At 34.0% G+C, this 12,541-nt stretch overlaps 1 protein-coding gene and 1 non-coding gene across 2 annotated transcripts in view; both read left to right on the top strand.

The window, feature by feature from the left end:
• The window catches only part of pigs (pickled eggs), a 98,333-nt gene that overhangs the window by 57,948 nt on the left and 27,844 nt on the right, over positions 1 to 12,541 (top strand). The window lies entirely within an intron of this gene.
• TRNAG-UCC (transfer RNA glycine (anticodon UCC)) lies at positions 11,700 to 11,771 on the top strand. Its single transcript has one exon. It is a non-coding gene; the product is annotated as a tRNA-Gly (tRNA).

The following is a 12,541-nucleotide window of genomic DNA, read 5'->3' as shown; positions in this document are numbered from 1 at the left end:
ATTAATTATTGCCTATTAATTAATTATTAATTATATTAATATTAATAATGATAATAATTCTATACACCTGATCGTTCAACAGTAACGTCTTGCGTTTGTTCGGCACATGATGAACACAGAGTGACTCAGTGTCCTCGAAATAGAGTAAACACGTTGTATTTGGCAATAATTAATCGGTCGATTGTCTGATCTGACCTTACTCGCACAGCACATCGATGACTAAAGGTGTACGCGCTTTAGACAATTAATTGCATATTTTTTTGGTTGTTTATTCATACTGGCATCTCTCAAATGTTAATCCTACTTATATACAGTCCCATGTAGTTAAAAATTTTACATGACGAATAATCACTATTTTAAATGTAGCTAATTTTATTATACTGAAGTAAAATAGAAAACAAAACAATATATTGATAAGGAAAACGGTTTTTGAAGCTATTTGATACTCTTTAATTGTTGACCTATTTATGTAGTGAATTGTTGTCCTTTTGAGATGCTTCCCAGAACCAGTGGGTTTTAAAGTAATAACAGCACGGAAGTAGAAATGCGTATATTCATTGAAGTTTCGCCTGACGTAATAAAGTACGTAAAATCGAATACTCGATTTACCAAATCTATATTCTCTATACACAAAACATAATAGATACCTTCTATAGAAAGTTTCTTTAATAGTGTACACCAGCGATTCCCAAAGTGGTCTATATCGACCCCTAGGGGTCTATGACAACCTGCAAGGGGTCTACGTCAGCGAAAAAAAATTTGGGGTCCATGAAATGAAAATGGGGGTCCACGATAGTGGACCTCAACACATACACTAATAGTACCTGTTTACTTACATCATACTATCTTAAAATATCAAAACATTAACATTATTTATAAAAGTACCTATGAAGATAAAAATTTATTATAAATGTTTATAAAATTGTGTAAGTTGTAGGATGTTGGTATTCGCTTTGTGGTCGCAATACATTTTGAACATACACTAAACTTCACTACAGTTAGAAATTTACAGGAAATCAATATCAGGTAAGTAGGGGGTCTACCCAACACGGAAAAACATGGCAAGGGGTCTACGACACAAAAAAGTTTGAGGAACTCTGGTGTCGACGTTTCATAAATGCGATACAATACTTCTGCGTGTCCTAATGCAGCCTAGGCGCCAAGTAGTATAATAATACACTTTAATTGAAATAGATTACTTAGATTTGTAATGCCGGAACCATTCAAGTGCCTTAACAAGGTTTAATACAGTTTAATATATCATGGTGTCAAGTATAAACGTATTGAGTGTAATTGCAAATTTTATACATAATATTTTTAGGAAGACAGTTAACCATAATCAAACTTGTTTTTTGCTGTAAATTGGAACCACATAAAAAGTATAAAATGACTCAAAACATTACGAGATAACTTGGAATTTGTAATACGTACAATGTGAACTTTATTGTGGTAAACTGGTTTAAAATCACTTTCGTCACTTGAAGATATTAACTACCTAGTACTCGATACATAGTAAGTTATTTTAAAGTTTTTACAGTTAAAATTTTTTCGGTAATCTGTTTAAGTGACAACTATTATTTCTGAAAACATTTGTGTATGTTTCGATAGTCAAATATAAAAGAACTTATCTACATTTTTTTATTCATAACTTCATCAATTATGTTCCGATTTGACTAAAACTTACATTTACCACACAAAAACAATTTATATGTATTTATCACTGGCTGAAATATACTGGTCTTTTACCACCATTAAAATAAAATATAAATATATCGCCTATCGATTAAAATATATAAATGTTTACATTGCCAGTATTAAAAACTTTAATGGTGGCAAAAAAAACCCGACAGACTTGGTCTCAGTCGAAATCATTCACCACCTGCCGCCATACGACGCATCCTGCCCGTGTTTATGCAGGTGTAACGAATATTGCAAAACGTTTATTGTGTTTATAAGATTTATACCTTTATTTTCTATTACATAATTATTGTTTAATCTTCGTTATGCCTACTACTGGACATAGGCCTTTCCTATAGATTTCCTATAGGATAGGACAAATTACTATGTGTTTAGCACTAATCGGTGTAACATTACTCCTGAGGATACCCAGTGGAGGGGTTAAACATGTGTTGAGTGATTTAATGGTGGTTGTGTAATTCGCATTTTTTGCCGCATGCGCATTTATCAGCGGACTGGCGGGCGGTGCACTTTATTGCACGACTACTGCTGCATTGGCGGAAGTAGCTATACATTGGTCCTTTTCTTACTTAGGACAAATTAGTAAAGGCTTGCATGGTGTGATTCCTATGACCTTAACAAAGTCGTCCTAACCTGCGATTAAACCTACATATCTCCCTTTATTTCTGATTCAGTCTCATAAAGAAATCCCAAGCATAACCCGTGTCCATCCATCCATTCACGTCTTCTTCAGCGACTGCTTGCCAATGTCATCCAAAGTAAGAAACCAAGTTTCACTGTCATATTATCTCCGCCATTTTTCCCAGTGCTGACACTTTCTAAAGTGGTAGTATTTTAATAATGTAAGTCAAGTAACCTATCTAATCGAATTTGGCCCTCCTACTCCTTCTCCTCTCGGTCGTTCTTGACTTGGAATATCAAACCTGCATTATTGACCAGTAATAGTATATACTGAGCGGTGCCGAGTTTCCTAGAAGGGGTCCTTGAGTCTAGTTACTATAGAGCGTCTGCCTAGACGATTTAAAATGTCCCCGGCCTCCCAATCCAGTGAAACTGTAGTATGTAGCATATATGTAGCCCCCCATGCTGGCAGTCCCCAAGGAGCTTCGTAATCTTAAAAAAGGTGTGAGGATACTCCTCCCTCTGCACCTTTTCCTTTCAAAGCTGGTGAATTTCATGTCAACTTAGTCAGCAGTGTAAGTCAGATAAAAATTATAAGTGTAGTAAGTTATTATATCTTCACATTATTAATAATTGAGTAAAGTAATCTTAGATTTAAATTTAACTAATATGAGGAAGACGTGATTCTAGAGCGCTCTTATCTAGAGAACCTCTTAAGGCGGCATACGCCAAAGCGGCTTCGTCTTTGATATTATTTTTAGAATACAACTCAGAATATAACTCTGTTTATCGCATAGTAATAACGCTAAGTATAAGTGAATAATCATAGATGAAATATTAGAACTAAATACCTATATACATTTTAAATATCTATATAAAATATCAACCGACTGACTCACTCTAAGCCTTAATGGCAAGTTAATAATCAGTCAACGAGCAAAGAAGACGGCAAAGTTCGAAATTTCTCTACTGGATCAAATCAGGAATAAAGAGGTCTGTTAATGAACGAAGGTAACCGACATTGGCCAGCGGACGGCTTCCCCTTAAATGTATATATATATATATATATATATATATATATATATATATATATATATATATATATATATATATATATATGCTGGCCAATGTCGGTTACCTATATATATATATACGTCGTCTCAAGGAGACTGTCACTATTAGGTTTAGTTTATACATCTGAGAGGAGAACTTTTTATTTTTTTGGCAAATGCTTGCAATTCCGACACTCCTTCCACACCACGACACCATTTCGTCTGCAAGAGCAGACAGACCCATTTTTGATTCGCAATCTACCTGCTGGCCTTAGTGGATGGATCGAGTCCACTCCAAGCAACCTCTGACCAGCCATGAAGGTTACTTTGAACTTCATCGTGGAAGCCCAGGCCAGGGAGATATTTAAATATGGTAAAAAGTATTTGTCGTTGACATAGTTAGCTATGTTACGTCAACAGCTGGACATAGACTTCCCTCGTAGATTAAACATAATTGAAAGTTTTGAACTCTATTTAATCAGGCTCTTTAATAATTATTGTAAATCGTAAAAGGTCAATAACATATAACGAAAACAAAGTAAAACAATGTAAAACAAAGTAAGAAAGTTAAATTTAAGAAAAATAATAAAGATGTAAAACTTAAATACTGTACAACTAAGAAGGAAATAAATAAACAATTGTAATCGACTAAGAAGAAATTGGTGTGAATTTTGGGAGCGAGAGAAGTAAGGAGATAAGAAAGCTATAAGAATGTTAGGTATTGTGGCGAAAGACAGAAGATGAATGAATGATAATGTGATGAATGAAAGGAGACAAAGAAAACAACAGGACAGGACAGTCAACCACAGGAATAACAGGAATGTCAAACACAGAGTCTGTGGTACTAATCGGTGTAAATAACTCCTGAAGATGCCCCGTGGAGGGGTAAAACACGTGTTGAGTGATTTAACGGTGGCAGTTGTGTAATTCGCATTGTTTGCCACGTTGCACGACTACCACTGCATGTGCTAAATATTGGTCCTTTTATTACTTAGGATGGACTTCCGCAAGGTAACGCCTGATTCCATTAAATAAAAAAATTATTAATAAATAATAAAGTCCTTCTCCCATACACGATAGGGGTACAAGAGGCCCCCAATAGCGGGGGTCAAATAAAAAAAAAACCACATTCAACGGGCAGTATATTTCTCTTAAAACCATGTGGATACATTGTCTCATCAATTTATGTTTTAAAAATATTGTTGGCAGTTTCCGTTGTTGCTTTACTTGTGTCGCAAAGATTACGGTTTCCTCCGATTGTTCGGTTCCAGCCCAGCTGGCAACTGGGCTGTATGTCAAGGAGCGGCCGCGATCGGTGAAGGGGTAGATATAGGTGTGACGGACTTATGCAATTGTAAACAGGTCTAGGGTAATTTTTAGAGACAAGTTGACATTAACATTACTCTGATAATTTGTTGCTCAACTTCGACTTTCATTTATTTATCTAAGATTTTATTTAACTTGACAAAACACTTCTTTATTTATATGTATATCTAATGGAAGGCAATAGTGTAAATAAGACAAGTTTGAGCTTTTAAGCACTATAAATAAGTATAAGCTTGTTATATCTCTCTCTGATCTTCATAAAATTAGTGACTCGTTCATGGGTAATTATGTGCAGTGTAGTTACGTTTAATGTTTTTGCATTATCATGTAGCAAATTATTAAAGTAAATTTAATAAAACTAGTCAAATTCTATATGAAATATTGATATGATCTAACTAATGTATTAAACATATTTGCCAGAGAGATGACAAAATCTGTTTGAGTTTGTTGTAGACTATTTTCAATTAAATGCGCGTTTTTAACTATCCAGGTTTTAAGTTGGCAGAAAGCACAGCATATATATAGCATTAACGAAACATAAACATATTCGAAAGAAGTTTTTATTTCGAGAAAACCTCAGACGATTACCACATCGATGCGTATTTTTTTGTATTTTAATTACATAGTAAAATATAAAATATAACATCTATTACTAGCAGTCAAACATTTGACGTCAATCAAAACTAAAAAACAGTGTGATATATTTTTTTAATCGACTATAGACAAAGCATTTGGTGTATGTCTCGCCTGATGTTAAGGAATGTCGAGGTATACGATGCTACAAGATTACCTAGAAGAAACCTATTCAATTTTGACTTGAAGACTTCTTAATTATAGTTCGCTGGTAACAACGATGTCAATAGATTGTTCCATACCTTGTCAGTTCATACAATAAATGCATCATAACGCTTAATGCGGATTTCAACCGTGTATAATGTCGTGGATCCGTTCCTCTTATTGTCTGATCAAAGAAAAAGCTAATTAATCGATACAACTCCGACACACTGTCCAAAATGTAGTTTATAGAATACGAAATAGAGTTAAACCTGTTAGGATTTCAATGTTGTATATCTTATTTTTATTAGTAATCGTTATTTTTTATCTGCCGAGTGGTCATTTTATTTATTCACTTATTTTTCTGTCTGACTGCAACATAAAAAAACTTTGATATTACGCAGTGTATTTTTTACAATGACCATGTCATTGGGTCCTCTCGTTTCTCTATCATTTTTAAGAACAGGGACCTCTATTTCAATATTTTTTATTTCTTTTATAAACATACTCGTGTTGCGTCTTTTACATATTCTCTCTAAGACTTTCTTATATGTTGCCTTCCGAGCGTCGTCTTCCTTCTGCCACATTTCACACTGCGTTTCCATTTTATGTTGTTTTTTTTACATTTTATTTACATTCTTATTAGTACAAGGTGTTACGAAGCAGCCAGTGATGCAATAAAAACTTTCCCAATATTCTAAATAAATATTCGTGAGGTGATTTCGTTGAAATGTATAGCGCATGTAGTCTGACATTCGACAAATTATCACACCCGATCATTTCGAAATTGCAAATTCGCGCAATTTGCCTGACAGCGGTGCGCGTTGCTCGGTATCTAATGGCTCGTAATTAACCGGGTGACGGTCCTTATTCAGGTCCAGTTGTGGACTGGGCGTGGGATAAGTTGCGCAAGCCCGCAAACGTGCGGCGTGGGACGAGCGACACCGGTATCTGTCGCCAAATAATTACTCGCTTCATTCATAAAATTAGTGTAACCAGACGTTGAGAAACTAACAAGTCAGTTAAGAAAATTATATTACCCTATTATTTCATTCATATCGCCCGTTGTCCCCTAGTTAAACTTAAATACTACTTAGTCAATTTAAGGTAAATCCCCGTAAATAAAGTAAAGCAGGTTTTACACCAGTGATTCCCAAAGTGGTCTATATCGACCCCTGGGGGTCTATGACCACCAAAAATTTGGGGACCCATGAAATGAAAATGGGGGTCTCAACACATACACTGATAGTACCTATTTACTTACATCATACTATCTTATAATATCAAAACATTTACATTATTTATAAAAGTACCTAGAAGTAGTATTTAGAGTAGTTTTAATTTAAATTAAATTAATAAATGTATAAATTAACATGTGTTTTTACTTTAATTTTTTAACACTAAACTTCACTACAGTTAGAAATTTACAGGAAATCAATATCAGGTAAGTAGGGGGTCTACCCAGCACGGAAAAACATGGCAAGGGGTCTACGACACAAAAAAGTTTGGGGAACTCTGCTTTACACCATAGATAAGATTGACAAGAAAACTTCTTTATACTTCTAATTTTAATGTATTCTTGGTTTAATAACAATTTAGCTCCAAGTGAATACTTGTAAAAAATGTCATACGCGCTTGAAGTTGCCAGTAAGAGACCTCCAATGTATATATATATATATATATATTCATGGTGAAGAAAATAAAATCAAGTCGCTATTTATCTAGCATATATTACAGTGACTATTTGCAATAATTCTTGTACCGGTTGGAAGCGGCCTACTTCTTGCGTCATAGGAAGGGCCCAATAAGTTCATTTGTCCATGTGGCTGAACATCCTGCGCTGCGCTTACCCGGCCCCGGGGTTTCCGACACAAATCCTTAAGGCTCCAGTGGCCATTTCTCTAGGTATTATGTAGCCTATCCATTGTAACAGCCCTCTCATTGACTAATAACTTTATTAACCTTTTTAAAACTTTATTTTATCTATTGACGATTTACGTAGCATTTTATTTATCAACTGGATTCACATCTGACAACCCTAAGTTTCTCGTATTTCAAAATGCTTCCATTGCTCATATTAATGTTTCCAGCTTAATAAATTGCAGAGTATCGTGTACGAAGAGACTGGAACAAATTCCATCCCAAACACTGAAATGTTGCAATAATCACTGCAACTTGGGTGGTATTGTAGTAACATTTAATATCCTACTTGGATCCAAGCGAGGTAAACATAAACAGAGATTAGGTTATATTATGTGCCCTAAGGAGATAAACATGAGATAAAAAGTTTAATTTTAGATAAAATTATGGTAGTTGCGAGGTCGAATCAAAAATGAGGAGATCCGGCGAAGAACAAAGATCACCGACAAGAGGGCGGGGCCTATCGCTCGTGCAACCAAGGCCGTCGGGGTCGAAAGGTTCTCGAAAAGTCCTCAAGAGGAGGTAGACGCGACTTGGTTAGGATCCCCACTAGGTAGACTGAAGTTAAGGCACCGCAGGACCAGTCATCTTAACGATCTTTAACAGTTGCCTATGCCTTATAGAAAGCGTCTATCTGCTGAAAAGAAAACAAGAATCATTATAGCTTTCTTTAATACAATAACATGTAGAACATATGAATATATATTTAAATGCGGTAACTAAATTCGAGTAACTATAGCAATATTACGCAGTTCTTTTTTACTTGGGTTGAAAGGTAGAAGTTTACGAACAACGTCAAAAGTGACAAGCATGAAAAGAAAGGGTTAATTGATGCGTTAAAATAAAAGAGAAGGAAATAAAAGAGTATAAAAATGAGTAATTGAGACATAAATCTCATTCTCTTTCTCTCTTTTTTCTCATATATTAAAATATATCGGCATATGTCTCCGCTAATGATACCTTTGGGGGATATACCACAATATCCACACATGATAGGCGAGTTGGCGATAGCAGTGTTGTATTGTGTATTAAGTAAAAGACGCCGCTGCCTATCCTCTGAAACTAATCAGTAGTGGCAATCCTATGTAATTAATGCATAAAGTGTGAATTATATGAAATTGTATTTTGGAAATCGAACTAGGCTACCGTCTTTGCCGAATCTATGAGAAAAACAGGCTAGCAACAATAGACGACAAATAAGCTACCGTTTCTTCAGAGATTTATGTTTAATAATAAATCTATTTGCTATACATATAAGGAGTGATTGGTTATAAAAAGATGTAAAGCCTTCAAAAAGGTGAATGTCATATGTAAAAGGTTTTCTATCAATAAATGTATGGTACAGCCAATCCATAAATCAATTATTAATAATACATTAAAAAACGTTTTCAAAATTCGGATAATTACATATTAAAATATTATTTAGTTTCTGTTCCTGTAGACTTTATAATGCCAGAAGTAATTGGCCCGTTGCATTCTTATATAAAAAGCAGTGTAAAATTTTTAAAGCTTTTAACTGGCAAATGAGCTAAACGTTCACGACTTTAAATATAGAAACCCATTGCAATGGTTTTCACAACCCTAAACTCACGTGTTAACGATTCACCAGACAAAAGAAATCTGAGAACAAACGTTCTAGAAAGTTCGTACGAACGGAGGTGTATCAAGAGGGCACGCATTGACAAAAAGATCGGCGTCTCAGCTAACAAGCGTTTCGAGATTTTGCGGACAAACAAAGAGCGGCTGGCGTGGGAATCGGCTCGGCCAATTACGCGGGGTCAGGGGTTATCTTGTATGGGACATACCGGCCCGGACCGCAGTTGCACTGGGAGGTTAGAGTGCGATTTGATAGGGTGTCCATAATTAATCACAATCAAAGATTAACATATTTTCTTAATCCTTTTTATTTTTTTCAAAGTTGTGGCAACATTCATCTGTTTCATCATCATATCAGCTACAGACGCCCATTGCAAGGCAAAAGATCACCACGATGATCAGCTTTGCGCTGCTTGAATCCAGACACATTATGTGACCCACCATTTCCTCTTACTCTGTTTATCATGCAAATGCATTATTAATTCAAAAAGTTGATTTATCAAAAACTTTTGAAGAAGTATATAATACTGCAAAGGATTTTGAAGCTTAGGAATTAATAGTTTTATTTGCTGTTTGAAACATATTAGTAAAAATTATTACAAAACTAATCCTGAATGAGTTTACTACGGATTCTTCTCCGATCAGAAAGCGATTGGAGTTCTCATCTTTAAATTGAAGATTGCCATTATAAATAAGATAATTTTTATTCTAGCTTCTATCAAAATAGGCTCTTCTGATATTTTTTTCCACGACAATCACAATTGTCTACAAATTCATAAATCGAACATCATCATCGTCATTTCAGTCGTAGGACGTTCATTGTTAGACATATGCAGTATCTTCTATCGGTCTTAATAAGGTCGTCCGTTTGACTTGTAGACATCCAATACTGTACTTGCTAGACCTGATCTCCACTCCAGAATCTTAAGGCTTCAGTGGCTATCTGTTTTGCGCGCTTTATGTCCTGCCTTCTGCCATTTCTAATGGTAAATACCATGTAACGGTACTCTTTCTAAAAAGGGATAAGTATCACATTCTATGTATGCTTCGAGCGATTTGCCATAAAGACTAAGGATACGTGATATTTATTCAACAACCGCTTGGTTGTTGCTACATTCGTTGCATACCCAACACACGCAAGCGTGTTCGGTTTCTTGTACAAAAAGTATCAAAGTCCACGAATTCCATGAAACATGGCCACCGGCGCAATCTGCACGATCACGACCCACCGGCGGCGATCTACAAAGCAACGAAACAGCGCGCGCCGGCGCACACGATGTAGATAGGGTTGTCAATTTTTATATATCATTTTTTTATTCATATGCAGGATGCAATCCGCTTCCAACCGGTCCTGTTGGAAGTTTATGTCCAGCTGTGGACAACTCATGGCTGAATATATGATGATTCAAACCATATCGAACATAAATAAATAACTATCAAATTAAATTAAAAAATGAACTCTCTTATCTACTCAAAATAAATTACGTATAACATTTATATTAGATAAACAATTTCTTATATCTCCGTCTCTTTGTCCACTTTTTTAGTACAGTATATTCATAAAGTAATAATTGTTGAGACAAACAACCTTTCTATAAGAGTACGCACAAGCTATAATCCATTCACCCATTTCATTTATATAGTAACAATAGAAATAGGGAAAAACAGACATACACTGTCTACTTTTACCTATTTCTACTGTTCCTGCCACCTTTACAAAATAAAATAATTAAAAAATTATCAATTTTGATTTGATCTTATTCTTTTACCTTATCCTTGCTGAAAATATTTAACCTATTTTGTATTTATTTTGTACATCACCATTATCATCATTTAAATCATAGGATCTCTACTGACGGAGATAGGCCTCTCTTCCAATAAGACCGGTTGGAAATCGCCGGTGTCTAAATTAAATTGTGACAAAGACCATAAAATGTTGTCTTATCACCTGATTTCTTGACAGACATTGATATGTCAATGAACTATGTGTGAAACTAAATATTTTCATGAGTGTAAAAAAGTTTATTAATCGGAAAAATAATTGCAATTTAAAAATATACCCGTTTTTAATTTTCTCTGCTAACTTGACTGAATAGACACAATCCAATTCGGTTACAGAAAAAAAATGTAGGAATGTTAGAGGCACAAAAGTAATAAAAAAGACATTTTGGTAACACTGATATGTTTTAAATCGAATTTATATACGAAACAAATTTTTTTTTGCACACGCAAAAAGGTTTTTTACGCTGAAAAAGTGTGCAAATAAAAAAACCATAGTCGTTTTTAATTTCCTATTGATTGAATAGACACACATCTCAAGTGGGTTATAAAAAAAATAACTTTAGAAATGTTACAAATACAAAATTGACAAAACAAACTAAATCACCTTTTTAACGGTTACTTTCTTTTCGGAGTCGAATACGATAACGTGTACGGTCGATTTACGATAAGAATCTGTAATAAGCGGATGTTACGGTCCGTAAATTCTTATTAAAACCTTTTTAAGTTGTTAATAAGTTATTTAATAAAAAATAACCGTCACCGTAATAGAATGTTATTATATGTTATTACATTTTAAAACACACGCTATCTTTATTATAACACGTTTAAAGAAAAGATAGAATATACATAAATAATAATTTTTAATTTTCAAAATAATTATGTATCTTATAAAACTGAATTTGTACATAAATTTTAACACTCTGCATATCTGCGATGGTGGTGTAATGGTCAGCATAGTTGCCTTCCAAGCAGTTGATCCGGGTTCGATTCCCGGCCATCGCAGCTTTTTTATTACACTTTTTTAAATATTTTTGCATATTTTCAATAACTTTTTGTTTTTTAACAAAAATATTACAATTTATGTCGTAATTAATAATTTTAAAATTATTTATTTGATTATGTATACATTATAAATTATATGTAAAATTTAAATGAAAAGAAAACTATTACTTTTTTATTGAATAGTTTAAATTTATTTTCAGTAAATATTAAAGTATTAGAGTGTCGGTGTATAAATGCAGTCTTATTATTTAAATTCACAAGGAAAAGTTTTTACTCAAATTAATCTTTTTCTGATTACTTTATTGCGTCAGCCATCAATCACCTCTGGTACGTATAATTATATTTCAATCAATTCTTGATTGTCGCCACCACACACATACTTCCGTTACCTTTATTTAAAATAAAAAAGTACTTAAAATTTTAACAAAAATATCTTATTTCTATAGCGTCTGTTTGCGAGTTGGCAAAGGCTTCCTTCAACCAATTCCACTCAGATCTCTCTCTGGTTGAAATTTCGAAAAACAGAAAATAAGAAATTGCAAATATAGTTAAAAAATTGAAAAAATATTTTTGTGCGGTAAGTCTGTGTTATAAAAATATTAGGCGAATCAGAGGCAACAAAAACAAGGCCAGAAAAATTGTAAAAAAGACCGGCTCTATTGGAAATCTCCAAGATAGTTTTAAGTCCAGCTGTGGAACAACATTTTACGTCTAAAACAATGATGAGGTTGATCAACGTAAGATAACGAAAACAAACATACAAAATATTT

Source organism: Battus philenor, unplaced genomic scaffold, assembly GCF_028537555.1.
Source record: "Battus philenor isolate CCGP_79_NKW_IND1 unplaced genomic scaffold, ilBatPhil1.0.hap1 SCAF_23, whole genome shotgun sequence".
NCBI lineage: Eukaryota > Metazoa > Arthropoda > Insecta > Lepidoptera > Papilionidae > Battus > Battus philenor.
Note: the sequence above shows the minus strand (reverse complement) of the source record. Positions and strands in the feature narration are given on the sequence as shown.